Source organism: Hemiscyllium ocellatum, chromosome 1, assembly GCF_020745735.1.
Source record: "Hemiscyllium ocellatum isolate sHemOce1 chromosome 1, sHemOce1.pat.X.cur, whole genome shotgun sequence".
In the NCBI taxonomy this organism is placed as follows: Eukaryota; Metazoa; Chordata; class Chondrichthyes; order Orectolobiformes; family Hemiscylliidae; genus Hemiscyllium; species Hemiscyllium ocellatum.
Genome location: NC_083401.1, coordinates 155,606,267 through 155,624,132, shown reverse-complemented (window position 1 = coordinate 155,624,132; position 17,866 = coordinate 155,606,267).

The following is a 17,866-nucleotide window of genomic DNA, read 5'->3' as shown; positions in this document are numbered from 1 at the left end:
CCAGATAGCTAGAAGGGAAATGATTTCCAAGAGCGCCTCTTTTCATTAAAAGTGACCATTGACTGACAAAGCAACCCTCCAAAGTCCTGGATAGACAGGTCCCAATTCCAACCCAATCCAGAGCCAGGGAAAGATCATGTGGCAAGGACATGCTGACTAGCTGTAAGCAGCACATCCCGATGTGTTGGAACCATCCATCAATACGGGGTCTCAAGAAGAGGCTTCTGCCTTACTTTATGAAGGTAACACACTGACCCCAAGTCAACCCACCATAGCCAGACAGGTTACCACCACTGTAGAAGAGGCTGTTTCTACTGTCCATAAGGATGTGCCTTCTTTACCTGAGGTTCTCAGCATCCCTAAGGTAATCCTGGACCAGACGTAAGACAACTGCCAAAGCAAAATAGGCACCCACCGAATAGACTCTCTCATTGGCTGTTTGTTGTATTTAATAGAGATTGCACCTTTTTCTGCTGATACATGATGAAAGAGAGGAGGGTGTTATGTATTGTAGGTGATACCTGTTATGTTGGGGTTGTATCCCTTTAAGAGGTGGGTCATCTGAGTACAAGTGTAGCAGGCAATTAGGAAGGCTAATGGAATATTGGCTCTTATTTCAAGGGTTGAAAATGTATTGCTGGTTAAAGCACAGCAGGTCAGGCAGCATCCAAAGAATAGGAAATTCGACGTTTCGGGCATAAGCCCTTCATCAGGAACCCAGTTGAAAATGTGTTGCTGGTTAAAGCACAGCAGGTCAGGCAGCATCCAAGGAATAGGAAATTCGACGTTTCGGGCATAAGATTCCTGATGAAGGGCTTATGCCCGAAACGTCGAATTTCCTATTCCTTGGATGCTGCCTGACCTGCTGTGCTTTAACCAGCAACACATTTTCAACTGTGATCTCCAGCATCTGCAGACCTCATTTTTTACCCTCTTATTTCAAGGGATGGAGTATAAGAGTAGGGAAGTCATAGTGCAACTACACAAGGTGCTGGTGAGACCACATTTGTACAATACTCATTGGAAGTTAAGAGAATGAGAGATGATCTTATTGAAACATGTTGGATTCTTAAGGGGTTTGACACACTGAACTTCTCCTTCATGAGAGTGTCAGGTGACCTGTGTGGGGTTTGTCAGTAGTGTACCTACAAGTGCATCAGGACGGTGACTGATGCGATTTGTGCAAGATCACACCATTCATTTTGTTCCCCTGTGGCGAGGTCACTGCTGCATTCTGGTTATTAGGATTCAGGAACATAGCAGGTACAGGCTTCCATCCACCATACCCGCATGACAATGAGAAGGCCACATCACAGTGATACAGTATTCATGCCCAAGGAATAGAGTCAGAGGTTCTACAGCATGGAAGGAAGTCATTTGGCCCACCCTCTCCACACCTTTCGTTAAAAACATTAATCTATTCAAGTCTGCTTTCCAGCAGTTGCAAAGATAGCAATGGTATCACATCCCAGCAGTAATCAATCCTCTCAGTTTTTCTCCCTTGCTTTTAAGACTCCTGCATTAAAATTAATGCTTCCTTGGGGCCTAACTTGATTATATTTGCACTGCCTTCTATACGGATTTGATTATTCTTCAATACTTATCTGTGCATCACCATTTAATTTACCTCCATTTTCCATTCCATCCTCCTGCAAATTCATTTGAAGACCCAGCAACTGCACTAGCAAACCTCCTCGCAAGGATAATGGTCCCCTTCCAGCCCAGGTGCGATCCTTCAGATTTATATGAATCCCAACTTCTCCAAAAATAGACCTAGTAATCTAGGAATCTAAAGTCCTCCCTCTTGCTGCAACTCTTCAGCCAAACATTTATCTGTTCTGTCTGGCTCTTCCTATAGTAAGGCAGCATCCAAGGAGCAGGAGAGTCGACGTTTCGAGCATGAGCCCTTCTTCAGGAATGAGAAAAGTGTGTCCTTCTTGGGTAACCTCCTCTATATTGGGGAGACGGGCCGCCTACTTGCGGAACGTTTCAGGGAACACCTCTGGGACACCCGGACCAACAAACCCAACCACCCCGTGGCTCAACACTTCAACTCCCCCTCCCACTCCACCGAGGACATGCAGGTCCTTGGACTACTCCATCGCCAGACCAAAGCAACACAATGGCTGGAGGAAGAGCGCCTCATCTTCCACCTAGGAACCCTCCAACCACAAGGGTTCTCCAGTTTCCTCATTTCCCCTCCCCCCACCTTGTCTCAGTCAAATCCCTCGAACTCAGCACCACCTTCCTAATCTGCAATCTTCTTCCTGACCTCTCCGCCCACACCCCCACTCCAGCCTATCAGCCTCACCTTGACCTCCTTCCACCTATCACATTTCCAACAACCCTCCCCCCAAGTCCCTCCTCCCTACCTTTTATCTTAGCCTGCTTGGCACACTCTCCTCATTCCTGAAGAAGGGCTCATGCCTGAAACGTTGACTCTCCTGCTCCTTGGATGCTGCCTGACCTGCTGCGCTTTTCCAGCAACACATTTTCAGCACTGATCTCCAGCATCTGCATTCCTCACTTTCCCCTATTCCTATAGTCACTAGGACATGGCATTGGGAGAAATCCAGAGATTACAAACTTTGAGATCCTGCTTTTTAATCCTGCTTTTTAGAACCACCTAGGTTCTAAAATTCTTGTTGCAAGAATTTACCTATGTCGCTGGGTCATGACCATTTTGACCTCTCACTTGAGAATGCCCTGTTCAGTGATATCTTTGTCTCTGGCACCAGGAGCTAACACACCATCCTGTAGAGAGGACCACCAGCCTATACCTTTCACTATTGCATCTCCTACCACTGTTGTTTTCTCTCTCTCTTTCTGCTTCCCTTTATGCACCTGGTCTACGACTGCACTCTCCAGAGAAACCATCATTTTTCAATGCAACAAATCTGTCCTTGAGTGAACTGCACTCTTGTGCTTTCTAGACTAACTCTCTGCTACTGTTCTTATAGAGTCATAGAGCCATGCAGTACAGATACAGACACTTTGGTCCAACCAGCCCATGCCGAGTATAATTCCAAACTAAACTAGTCCCACCTGCCTGATCCTGGTCCATATCTCTCCAAACCTTTCTTATTCATGTACACCTATCCAAATGTCTTTTAATCGATGTAATTATATCTGCATCCATCACTTCCCTCAGGAAACTCATTCCACATGCAAGCCACCCTGTGTAAAAAAAATTGCCTCTCATTTTTTTTAAATCCCTCTCCTCTCACCTTAAAAATGTCCACCAAGTTTTAAAATTCCCCCACCCTAGGGATAAAACAACTACCAATTTCTCTATCTATGCATCTCATTATTTTATAAACTTCTATTCGGTCACCTCTCAACCTCCTACACTCTAGTGGAAAAACATTCCAGCCTTTTCTTATAACTCAAACGTTCCATACCTGACAACATCTTAGTAAATCTTTTCTGAACTCTCTCCAGTTTTAATAATACCCTTCCCATAACTGGGCAACAAGAGCTGGTATTCCAAAAGAGGCCTCACCATTGTCCTGTACAACCACAACATGACTTTCCAACTCCTATACTGAGCAATGAAGGCAAGTGTGTCAAATGTCTTTTTAACCACCCCTGTGTGATGCAGACTTCAAAGAATTACGTACCTCCACTCTTGAGTCCCCCGTTCTACAACACTATCTAAAGCCCTATCTTTAATTGAATAAATCCTTTGGCTGACGATCCTCCAATTCCCCTCTAACTGTACTTCGCAAACTGCAGTGTAACCAGGTCTAAAAACGTCGTATCCACACAATTGTTCAGCCTCACAGATACAGTGTTTTTCCTCCAGTTGACACTCAGGCTCCAAAAACTGGTGCAGCATTTCCTGCACATGTGATCATCCAGACTGCCACCCTAAACCTATGCCCTCTGGTTCTAGTCTCCCCCACCCTAGGGAAAAGACTTTGTCTATTTACCTGATCCATGCTCCTCATGATTTTATAAACCTCTAAAAGGTCACCCCTCAGCCTCTGATGCTCCAGGGAAAACCGCCCCAGCCTATTCAACCTCTCCCTGTAGCTCACATCCTCCAACCCTGGCAACATCCTTGTAAGTCTTTTCTGAAACCTTTGAGGTTTCATAACATCTTTCCGATAGGAAGGAGACCAGAATTGCACGCAATATTCCAAAAGTGGCCAAACCAATGTCCTGTACAGCTGTAACATGACCTCCCAACTCCTGTACTCAATACTCTGACCAATAAAGGAAAGCATACCAAACACCTCCTTCACTATCCTATCTATCTGCAACTCCACTTTCAAGAAACTATGAACCTGCACTCCAAGGTCTCTTTGTTCAGCAACACTCCCTAGGACCTCACCATTAAGTGTACAAATCCTTCCAAGATTTGCTTTCCCAAAATGCAGCATCTCACATTTATCTAAATTAAACTCCATCTGCCACTCCTCAGCCCATTGGCTCAGCTGATTAAGATCCCGTTGTACTCTGAGGTAACCTTCTTCGCTGTCCATGTCAATTTTGGTGCCATCTGCAAACTTACTAACTGTACCTCTTATGCTCGCATCTAAATCATTTATATAAATGACAAAAAGTAGAGGACCCAGCACCAATCCTTGTGGCACTCCACTGGTCACAGGCCTCCAGTCTGAAAAACAACGTTCCACAACCACTCTCTGTCCTTTACCTTTGAGCCAATTCTGTATCCAAATGATCAGTTCTTTCTGTATTCCATGAGACCTAACCTCACTAACCAATCTCCCCTGGGGAACATTGTTGAACACCTTACTGAAGTCCATATAGATCACATCGACTGCTCTACCCTCATCAATCCTCTTTGTTACTTCAAAAAATTCATAGTCATATTGCGCAGAATAAGACTCTTCAGTCCAACTCATCCATATTGACCAGATTTCCCAGCCTAACCTAATCCCATTTGTCTCTGTTTATCTCATATCCCTCTAAATCTTTCCTATTCACATGCCTGTTTTTCAAATGTTGTAAATGTATCTGCATCCATCACTGCCTCTGTCAGTTCATTTCATATATGAACCACCTTCTGTGTGTAAAAGTTGCCCCTCAGGTCCCTTTTAAATGTTTCTCCTCTCACCTTAAAAGTGTGACCTTTAGCTTTGAACTCCCCTGCCCTAGGGAAAAGTCCTTTGCTATTCAACTTATCCATGTCCCTCATGATTTTATTAACCTCTCTAAGGTCACTCCTTGAAATTCTATATCCAGGCAAAAAAAAAATCCCAACCTATCCAGCCTCTCCTTCGAGCTCAAACCCTCCCATGTTTACAACAGCAGGTCCAAATCTAGAAATACTGCGGTGGAAAATCATGGAGTCATAAAGTCAAACATCATAGAAACAGGTCCCTTGGCCCACTATATGACAACCAACAAACACTAAACCAGACTAATCACATTTACCTGCACTTGATCCATAGCCTACTATGCCCTGGTATTTTAAAAACCCATCTTGATTCTTCACAATTATTACAAGAGTACTTGCCTCTGCAATTCTCTCAGGTAGCGCATTCCAATCATCTATCACCTTCTGAGTGAAGTGTTTTCTTTTGATCGTTTCTAAACCCCTTGCTCCTCACCATGCCCTAGCCTTAGACACGCCTGCCGTGGGGAAGAGATTCTCATGATCTACCCCATCAATGCCTTGTATAATTTTATATACCTCAATCAGGTAACCCCTCAGCCTCCTCTGCTCCAAGGAAAACAAATCCAGCCTATGCGATCTCTCCTCATAGCTGAGACTTTTCATCTCAGGCAACATCCTGGTGAATCTCCTCTGTGCTCTCCCCAGTGCAATCACATCCTTCCAATAGAGTGGTGCCCAGAACTACACTTACATTCCATCTTTGGCCAAACCAATGATGTATAAAGTTGTAACAAGACTTCCTTGCTCCTATATTCCATGCCCAACTAATGAAGGCAAGCATCCCATATGGCTTCTTCACCAGCCTACCTGTGCTCAAACCTTCAGGGATCCATTGCCTTGCACACCTTTGTTCTTTTGTCCTCCTAGGGACCTACCATTGATTATGTCTAGCCTTCCCTTACTAGACCTCCCAAAATGCATCACCCCATACTTTTGGGATTAAATTTCATTGGTCATTTCTTTATCTAATGTCAGACTGTCCTCCTCACTATCATCAACACCACTAATGTTTGTGTCATCAACAAACTTTAAAATGAAAACTTTTACATTCCTATCTAAGTCATTAATGTACACAGCAATCAGAAAAGGTCCCAGCATCAATCGTTGTGCTGCATCACTGGTCACAGATCTCATTTAAAAAGCAACCCTCTGCCAACACTCCTTGCTTCCTATTTATAAACTAATTTTGGATCTAGTTTACCAACATGTCTTGAATCCCAAGAGCTCATACCTTTTTAACTAGTCTTCCATGTGGGGCCTAATCATAGGTCTTATAGAATATAATGTGAAAAACATCAACTGCACTTCCCTCATCAAGATATTTCATCACCTTTTTTCAAAAAACTCAATGTCTTTCTCCTTTGTGAATACAGGTGAGAAGACTGCATTTAAAACCTTACCCAATTCCATTGGCTCCACTGGTGCCTAAGAGGTCCCACTCTTTCCCTGGCAATCCTTTTACCCTGAATATACTTATAAAAAAAACCTTTGAGTTTTCCTTGATGCAATCTGCCAAAAATAATTTGTACCTTATCTTGTCCTAATTTCCGTTTCAAGCACCCTCTTGCTCTCTCTATACTTTTCAAAGACCTCTCCTGCTTTTAATGCACTATACCTGGTATGTGCTTCATTCTTTTTCTGCATCAAACACTCGATATTTCTTGGCATCCACTGTTCCCTATCCTTGCCCTTCACTCTTGCATGATCATGCTGGCCCTGAGTTCCCATTTTTAAAAGATTTTCATTTTCCAAAGTCATTGGTTCCAACTAGCTGCTGCCAGTCTATGTTTGCCAGGCCCCACCTAATGACATTGAAATTAACCTTTCCCTAATTTAGATATGTAACTTCTGCACTACCCTTATCCCTTTCCATGATGACCTTAAAACATACAAAATTATGTTCACTACCTCAAAATGCACACTCACTGAAACTTCAACCACTTGACTACCTTCATTCTGTGGAATTAGACTCGCATTGCCACATATCTACTAGGACTATCTGCATACTGTCACAAAAAAACTCTCCTGAATGCACATTAAAAATACCACCCCATTTAATCCTTTCACGCTATGATGATCATAGCAAATGTTAGCAAAGTTGAAGTCTCCTACAAGCCCTCTGTTTCTCTTGCACTATTCTGTGATTTGTCTACTGATCTAGTGTATCCCAGGACTTTGTGGGATGTTAGGAAGAAAATTGTGGGGCCACTTACTGAAAAATTTGTGTCATCTATAACTACAGGTGAGGTGCCAGATGACTAGAGAGTGGCTCATGTTGTGCCATTGTTTAAGAAGGGATGTAAGGAGAGGACTGAAAACTATAGGCTTGTGAGTCTGACTTCAGTGGTGAGTAAACTGTTGGAAATGATTCGAGAAGACAGGATTCATGTGCATTTGGAGAAGCAAGGATTGATTTGTATCTACTTTCTTTAAATAGTGGAATTATGAGTTGTCTTTCACTCCCTCACACTTTTAACAGATCACGAGTTGTGGTGAACTTCTCTGCCTGTTTGGTTTCAATTAACAGAAAAGTTCAACCTCCACATCTTAATAGTTTGGGAGCTTGTCATCTGGGATTTGGACAGGTTTTAGATTACTTACAGTGTGGAAACAGGCCCTTCGGCCCAACAAGTCCACACTGACCCACCGAAGCGCAACCCACCCATACCCCTACATTTACCCCATACCTAACACTACGGGCAATTTAGCATGGCCAATTCACCTGACCCACACATCTTTGGATTGTGGGAGGAAACCGGAGCACCCGGAGGAAACTCACGCAGACACGGGGAGAACGTGCAAACTCCACACAGTCAGTCGCCTGAGTCGGGAATTGAACCCAGGTCTCAGGCCCTGTGAGACAGCAGTGCTAACCACTGTGCCACCGTGCCACCCACGGGGTGCAAAAGATCCCAGCAGATTGAAATACTTGGCAATTAGTGTTCTAAAATTTGTTTAATTTTGGTTACTCATGGCTGGTTAAATTAGTTCAAAGATGTTCAGGTTAGGTGAATTGGCCGTGCTAAATTGCCCGCAGTGTTAGGTGCATTAGTCAGGGGTAAATGTAGAGGAATGGGTCTGGGTGGGTTACTCTTCAGAGGGTCAGTGAGGACTTGTAGGACCGAAGGTCCTGTTTCCATCCTGTCAGGAATCTAATCTTAGCTAATCAAAAAAAGTGAGGGAAATGGCTCTTAGGAACATAAGAACAAGAGAATCAGAAGCAGGAGAAGGCCATCCGGCCCTTCCAGCCCATTCTGCCATTCAATAAGCTCATGGCTGATGTTTTTGTGGCCTCAGCTCCACTTAACCTGCCCTCTGACCATAAACTTTAATTCTGGTACTGTTCAAACAATTATCTATCTTAGCCTTAAAAACAGTTACTGTGGAAGCCTCAATCACTTCACTGGGCAGGGAATTCCATAGATTTACAAGCCTTTGTATGAAGAAGTTCTTTCTGAATTCAATCCTAAGTCTCTTCCCCAATTTTGAGGCTACACCCTCTTGTTTCAGTTTCACCCACCACTGGAAACATCCTCTCTCTATTTATCGATTCCCTTCACAATTTTATATGTGTCTCTAAGATCCCAACTCATTCTTCTAAATTCCAGTGAATATAGATTAGATTAGATTACTTACAGCGTGGAAACAGGCCTTTCGGCCCAACAAGTCCACACCGACCCGCCGAAGCGCAACCCATCCATACTCCTACACTTACCCCCTACCTAACACTGCGGGCAATTTAGCATGGCCAATTCCCCTAACCCGCACATCTTTGGGCTGTGGGAGGAAACTGGAGCACCCAGAGGAAACCCACGCAGACACGGGGAGAATGTGCAAACTCCACACAGTCAGTCGCCTGAGGTGGGAATTGAACCCGGGTCTCTGGCACTGTGAGGCAGCAGTGCCAACCACTGTGGCACCGTGCCGCCCACTATAATGCCAATCTACTCAGCTTCTCCTCAACTCTGGAATCATCCTAGTGAACCTCCTCTGCACCCCCTCCAGTGACAGTACATCCTTTCTCAAGTAAGGAGACCAAAACTGCACATTGTACCCCAGGTGTGACCTCACCAGCACTTTGTACAGCTGCAACATAACATCCTTGCTTTTAAACTCAATCCCTTTAGCAATGAAGGACAAAACTCAATGTACCTTCTTAATCACATGTTACACCTGCAGAAACCCAGGTCCCTCTGCACAGCAGGGTGCTTCAATGTCGTACCATTCAAGTAATAGTCCTATTTATTGTTATTCCTTCCAAAATTCATGACTTCACATTTAGTAATGTTGTACTCCATCTGCTAGACCTTTGCTTGCTCACTTAAACTATCTATGTCCCTTTGCAAAGTTTCACAGTCATCTGCACACTTTGCTGTATAACTCATCTTAGTGTCATCCGCAAATTTTGACATACTACACATAGTCCACAACTCCAAGTCGTCTTTGTAAATTGTGAATAATCACAGTCCTGACACTGATCCCTGGGGCACACCACTAGACACTGATTGTTAAAAAGGGTCTGGGGTTTGAAGATACTTCCCAAATTTGCCAAGAAAGTTAAGAAAGACAGAGGAGAGATATACTTTTAGATTTAGCAAGTAGATTAGAATTGGGTTTAACCAGGGACAAAAGGAAAGCTAAAATTGGAATGGAGCTAGTCAAGCACTTAGGTACAGCAGAGAAACAGACAAGTGCAGTGGACTTAGAAAAAAAACCTAAAGTTACAACTGAGACAACTCAAGTTAGAAGGAAAAGGGAGAGAAGGTTCTTAGCTGAGCAAAGAGTGAAAGAGAAGAAAAGACAAGTTAAAAATCAGATGCAACACCAGGTTATATTTCAACAGGTTTATTTAGAAGCACTAGCTTTCAGAGCACTGCTCAGGTGGTTGTAGAGCAGATTCATAAGACACAGTATTTATAGCAAAAGATTACAGTGTCATGCAACTGAAACGATATATTGAACAAACCTAAATAGCCGTTAACTCTTTCATCTTTTAGTTCATTAATATGTAACATTAAATGTAGATTAATATGTAGATGAAAGACTTAACAGCAACCTAGGTTTGCTCAATATAGCATTGCACTTGCATGATGCTGTGATCTTAAGCTATAAATTCTGTGTCTTATGATCCTGCTGCACAGCTTCCTGATGAGGGAGCAGTGCTCCAAAAGCTAGCCCTTCCAAATAAACCAGGTGTTATGTGATTTTTAAACATTGTCCACCTCAGGCTAACACTGGCTCCTCCACATCAAGAAAAAGTAAGGGAGAAAAGGCTCTTAGCTGAGCAAAAAGGGAGAAAATTTTAACTTTAGGAGTTGCAAATTAGTCAGGAAAGTCAAGTTAACAGGATGGTGATAAAGGGAGAAGGTAGGGATCTATACAAATATGTTAAAACATTGCTACATTTCGATGAGAAAGATATTGAAGTCTTCTATATTTCATTTGAAAAATTGGCCAGGCAGATGGCATGGCCAGAGAACTTATAGGTAATGCCAGTTCTGATGTAATGGTACAGGAAAAACCTGATCTGGTTAGGCAGAGGTGTTTAGTCCTGACAGGCTGATGGACTTACAACTGAAAGATGAGACAATGAAAAATATATATTATGAGGCATACTCAGAAGTGGAATCAGAATATATTCCCAAGGGTTATTATCCTAAGGATTGAATTATAAGACCAAAATGGAGACTACGGCAGGTCAGTACAGAAGAGAAATGGGTGAAAGTGCACCAGCTTGTGTTGTTGGTAGCATTTAGACAGGAAGTGTTGCAGGTAGCACAAGAATTACCAGTAGGTGGTCATCTAGGTGTGAGGAAGGCTCAGGCTCAGGAACAAAAGACCTTCTATTGGCCTGGACTGCATAAGAATCTGATTATTTTTTGCCATACATGTCACATGTGCTAAATCATAGGTAAGCCATAGACAGTAATAAAACAAGTGCCTTTGTTGCCAATTCCCACATTGCCAATTCCCTCCATTTCTTTCTTGGGTAGAGAATTCCAAAGATTGGTGATCCCTGGAGAGATCTTAAATGGGAAATCTCTTAACTGTAAACTGTGCCCATTACTTCGAAACTCCCCCCGTGAGGAGAAGTATCCTCAGCGCTTACTTTGTGAAACTTTGTCCCAGTAAGATCACCTCTCATTTTTCTAAATTTCGCTGTGTGTCGTCCCAACCTATTCAATGTTAGCGTATAAGGCAACCACTTCAACCCATGCACCAACCTAGTGAACCTCACCTGAATTGCTTCCAAAGAACCTGCTTAAAAATGGAGGTCAAAACAATACATAACATTTTTAAAAAACATTCAACTATGGGATCTACTAGTCATTAGTTGGACCATAATTGTGTTCTCTCATTGCCCTTGAGAAGGTAGTGGTGAGTTGGCTTCTTGAACCATTGCATTTGATACACCAATAATGGGAAGATAATAGTTTAGTGGGATTATCACTGGACTATTAATCCAGAGACTCAGGAAATGTTCTGGGAAGGAAGTGAGGACTGCAGATGCTGGAGATCAGAGCTGAAAATGTGTTGCCTTCTTCTTGAAGAAGTGCTCATGCCCGAAACATCGATTCTCCTGCTCTTTGGATGCTGCCTGACCTGCTGCGCTTTTCCAGCAACACATTTTCAGCTAATGTTCTGGGAACCTGGGTTTGAATCCCCCTGCAACAGATGATGTAATTTGAACAATTTTTAAAATAAATCTGGAATTAGAAGTCCAATGACCATGAATCCATTGTTGATTTTTGGAAAAATCCTGCTGGTTCACTAAAGTCCTTGAGGGAAGGCAACCACCATCCTTACTTGGTCTGATCTGTGTGCGACTCCAGACCCACAGCAATGTAGTTGACTATTAACTGTCCTCTGGGATGGGCAATAAATGCCAGCCTAGCCAGCAACACCCTCATCCAGTGAAGGAATAAGAAAAGTGCTATTAAGGGCCCTGAAGGAACATAGATATATTTCCAAATCAGTATGGTGTGCATCTCAGAGGGGAGTGAATAGATGATGGTGATCCCATGTATCTGCTGCTCCCGTACTTCTAGATAGTAGTTGTCATGTGTTTGGTTAGTGTTGAGTAAGGGGCCTTGGAGAACTTCCGCAGTGCATCTTGGAGATAGTACAAGCTACTGCTACTGTATATCAACGGTGGATGGATGAATGTTTGTTGGAGTGGTGCCAGTCAAGATGTCTTCTGGCTGTATCAAAGCTTTTTGAGTGCTATTGAAACTGAAATTATCCAGGCAAGTTGGGATTCTATCATCACACTCCTGGCTTGTGGCTTGTAAATAGTGGACAGCCTTTGGGGAGTCAGGTGGTGAGTCAGGAGTTTGACAGGGGGAATGGAACATAGAATTGATGTAAAGTCAGGCACAAGGCCCAATCAGATATCAAAGGAATGCTAGGAGAGTCCAGTAGGTGAAGAAGGCCTGGCCATGATAAGGCACATTGGAGGTCAACAAAGCTAAATTATATCTAGACAGGCAGATAAACTTAGAGCATTAATTAACACGTGGCAATATGATATTGTTGCAATCACAGACATGGTGGAAGGAAGGACAAGGCTAACAGCCCAACATTCCAAGATATAGAAGTTTCAGGTGAGATGACAGTGTGGGGGGTTGGAAGTAAGAGAGGTAGGGCATTGCTCTATTAATAAAGGAGACCATCACTGCAGTAATGAGGGAGGAAAACCTTGAAGGGTCTTCACATCAGATCATCAGGGTAGAACTTAGAAATTAATAAAAGGGTTATTACCTTGCTGGGATCCCAACAGTCAAAGGGAGTTAGAGAGGCAGATATAGAGTCATAGAATCATATGGCACAGAAACAGACCCTTCACTTCAACCAGTTCGTGCTGATCATAATCCTAATCTAAACTAGTCCCACCTATCTGCGCTTGGCCCATATCGCACCAAATGGTTCCTATCATGTACTTATCGAAATGTCTTTTAAACATTGTAAAGGTACCCGCATCCACCACTTACTCTGGAGGTTCATTCCACACGCGAACCTCTCTCTGTGTAAATAAATTGCCTCACATGGCTTTCTTTAAAAATCTTTCTCTTCTCACCTTAAAAATATGCCCTCTTGTCTTGAAATGCCTGACCATTGAGAAAAGACACTTGCCATTCCCATTATCTACACTCCTCATCATTTATATACCTCGATAAGGTCACCCAACTTGCTGCACTCCAGTGAAAATAGTCCTAGCCAATCCAGCCTCTCTTTATAACACAAATCCTCCATTCCCTCCAACATGCTGGTAATCTCTTCTGAACTCTTTTAACCTTATTTTAACAGGGTGACCAGAGTACTTTGGGCACAGTACTCCAGAAGACGCCTCACCAACACCCTGTACATCCTCAATATAATATTCAATTTGAAATGTGTGAGCAATGAAGGCAAGCATGCTAAATGCCATCCTAACTACCTCATCTATATGTGATGAATTACATACCCGAACCCTGAGGTGTTCGACAACACTGTCCAAGGCCCTTTGGAATGTGGATGGTGCATTTTTCATTCCAAAGGGCATCACTTTGAATTGATATAGCCCATTTGGGGCTACAAACACAGAAACTTCTTTCACTTTCTCTGGTAAAATTACCTGTCAATAAACAGACAGTAGGTCCATTTAAGTGGCTTATCTACCTTTCTCTATACAGTCCTCCAACCTTGGTATTGGATAGGAGTCTGATTCAGTTATGATGTTATCCTTTCGGTAGTTCACACAAAATCGTTGAGCCCGTTAGGTTTGGGAACTAACACAAATTGCCCATAGTGTTAGGTAGATTAGTCAGAGGGAAATAGTTCTGGGTGGGTTACTCTTAACAGGTTGGTATGGGCTTGTTGGGCTGAAGGGCCAAAGGAGCCCAGCCCTTTCCAAGTTTTTTGTGACTTTACAAAGAAAGGAGTACACTATCTACTTTGAAATATGTTGAGAAATTACTTTGAAATATTATGAAATGCATGCCATCTGTAGCAATAAAGCTTAGACCTAAAAGCGTTAATCATTTGCGTCATTCCTTAACTCTGTTTCTGCTGTACAGATGTTTTTTTTCGGCTAAAATCTGTAGTTCAAAATATACAAAGAGCCATTAAGAAGATTACTAAAGTTCGATCAAGCTTGTAGAATTTGTTTACGTTCAGCCTAATGCTGAAAGCTGTCTCCAACCTTTTGCTACAGTCCTGTTTAACTTGCTGATCTATCATCCGAGAGTTGGCCATTTTCTCCCATCATGCAATGTTAAATGTTCCCCACAATACCACATTCCCCCTTTTTGTCATATCATGACAATCAGTTTTTAGACACATTGAAAATCCAATTGAAAATGCGTTGGCATAAGCAAACAAATAATCCTATTTCTACTAGCAATAGTATGATGAGCACAAAGACTTTGAAGATCCAATCAAACATTCTGTGACCCAAGCAACCCAACCAACTCGGTGGACTGTAATCATGAAGTTATTTGCTAAAGTATTATATGTGGTCAGCATGTTGCTTAATATGTTCAACTAGTTTGGAGGTATTTTCAGAGGTATCTGGAATATAAGCACAGCACCCCTGACCCACAACAGTACATGCTCCCCCTTGCAAGGCGAGCAGATAATCCAAAGTCAGTCGATTTTGCAATGCCACGGTCTGGACAGTCACTAACGCAGCTGAAACCTCAGTCATTGCTTGTCCCATTTCCTTGGCTTGTAAAGCTGTCTCATTGGCCAAGTGTTCCAACGCTGAAGTCATGTGAACTAATTCACCGGACACATGTCCCATCCCGTATAATGGAAGGGACAACATGGAAAGGCTTAGTAATGGCTCTCGCAGTTCGTGGATGGTAGTGCTTAAGGGAGGCCAGGTGGTGCAAGTTGGGTACAACATAACCCAGGTAGCAGGATCCTGTCATTTGACAAGAAGCCATGGGTACGCTTGGGTTCGTATATAAAAAATGTGCCATTATAAGCTGTAAAAGCATCAGCCAATGTCATCCAAGGCTGCATGGTGAAATAGGCCCATGGACTAGCAGATGTAATATTCCATATCCTGGACTAATCACAGTTAAACATCCCATTTCTCCAAAAATTGACTGTGGGCCTTGCCAGTCAAGTGTGAGATTACATTTGCTTTGCCCCATTAACATTCCTTGTCCTAATTTTCTAAAGCATAGGGAACCCGTAGTGTTATTTGAAAGGACTGGAAGGGAAGGCGGAACTGAATCGTGATTAAATGTGGGCTGATACCATGTCGAGAATTGAGTCATTTCATCCCCTGCTGATTCCCATATTCTCATTTCCCCATCAATCCCGGTGTGATTCTGTCATAACATCCACTCCACTGTTTCTGATACATAGAAAGGGAGGAGTTGCAAAGGTATTCCTTCCCTTGAATGGATGGGAACATGGGTTCAAACCCAACAATTACTTATATTTCATTTCTCAGCATTCATATATGACATATGTAGATAGGTGTTAGCATGGAGTTCCCGAGTAGGCCGGTTTGTTCATGTCAAATGGTCACCGACGTCAAAGAATTCCAAAAGTCCAAAGAAAACTAACAAGATGTTCATGCTGTGTCCTCTCCAGGTTGATGGAGAGGACACAGATAGATGGACCTAACTGGAGCATCCTTCAATTCTGACTGAGGTTGGTGTTGTTAGTAGGACTTAAAAGGGGTCACTGCAGTGGTGTACTAATTTTTTTTTTCTTACCCAATCCCCTGGGTAAACTGATGGATATTGGGAGGTGATCCTCTCTCTCTCTCTCTCTCTCTCTCTCTCTCAGGTCGGCAATGCGATTGTCTGACCTGGAGTGAAGAAATTTCAGAGAAAGAGTTAACTGTCCTAAGTAGTTCTGCATTTGCTCACCCATCACATGGAGTTCCATGCCCTCTTGGGGGTTTAGCATGGGACTCCCTCAGAGTCCTCATTGACCGACCATAAACTATCTCTGAGGCTGACAGTCCAGTCGGCAAATGAGGAGTCACTCGCATGTGAAATAGTGCCAAGGGCAATACTTTGAGCCAATTTAACCCTGTTTCTTTAACTAATTTAGATAATCTCTCTTTTAAAAGTTCCGTTCGCCCGTTCCACAATACCCATTGCCTGCGGGTGATACGCGCTGTGCAGCTGCTGTTTTATTGAGAGGGATTCACATAATTCAGTGTTGATTCGAACCACGAAATGTAGTCCATTGTCTGACCTTATTATTTTAGGTAACCCAAAGTGGGGGATAACTTCAGTCTACAATATTTTCACCACCGTGTGTGCAGTAGAATTAGTGGTGGGGGGAGGCTTCAATCCATTTGCTAAATACATCAACCATCACTAAACAGTATTTATAACATTGTTCCTGAGGTAATTCAATAAAATCAAGCTGTATACAGGCAAAAGGACCATCTGGCAGGTGGGTGGTCCCGGAAGGGCATTTAATATCTTTACCCTTGTTATTTTTCATGCAAAAAAGGCATCTATCCAGCCACATTTGAGCTGCTGTATTCAAATCTGGGTGTCACCAGGTTTTTAATCGTAGCTGTGCCATTCCTTCATTGCCAAGACGAGGACAAGTATGCAAGTAATCAATAAGCACTGACAGGCCCATAATCATAATGAATTTCCCATCATGCAATGTTAAATGCTCTCACAATACCATACAGGGACCCGGGTTTGATTCCAGTCTCGGGCGACTGTGCGGAGTTTGCACATTCTCCCCGTGTCTGCGTGGGTTTCCTTTGGGTGCTCTGGTTTCCTCCCACAATCCAATGTGCAGCTTAGGTGAATTAGTCATGCTGAATTGCCATAGCGTTCAGGAGTGTGTACGTTAGGTGTATTAGTCAGGGATAAATGTAGAGTAATAGGAGTAGGGGAATGGGTCTGGGTGGGTTACTCTTCAGAGGCTCGTTGTGGACTTGTTGGACCTAATGGCCAGTTTCCACACTGTAGGGATTCTATGATCTATGACCTGAAAGTTATGGATGATTAATCCCAAATCTTGCTTATAGAACTGACATTTGTAGTTAAAATCAGCTCTCTGCTGACTGGGATATCAACCTTGGCTGGGAATTTCCTGAAAACCTATGTGTTGCAATAACACATCTTAGGGGAACCACCATTATTATGACATAAATTTGTTGGAGAATTATAGCAGTAGTCACCAATAAGCCATAGAATCATTGAATCCTTATTGTGTGGAAAGAGGCTAGTCAGCCCATCGAGTCTGCACTGACCTTCTGAAGAGCAACCCATCCTGACCGACATAACCTGGTATTTACCATGGCTAATCCACTTAAGCCTGCACATCACTGGGCACTACGGGCCAAATTTACCATGGCCAATTGACCTAACCCTCACATCTTTGGACTGTTGGGAGGAAACTGGAGCACCCAGCAAAAGCCAGTGCAGACACGGGGAGGAACGTGCAAACTCCACACGCGGTCACCCAAGACTAGGTCACCCCCCCACCCCACCTCACCCCACTGTTAGGCAGCAGTGCTAACCACTGTGCCATCCTGCTGACCCTTCAAACCTGTGTCCCTGCTCTGCTATATTAATATGCTACATTGCATTAACATTTCCCAAAACAGTAACAATCAAATACTTATAGCATCACACCCTGATAAAATCAGTGGCATGTCTTTTTTTTTCTGGATTTAATTTTGACCAGCACTGCCATATAAGCAAATCAGCCCTGATGGCCAGGTAGAATGTTTTATTGTCTGAG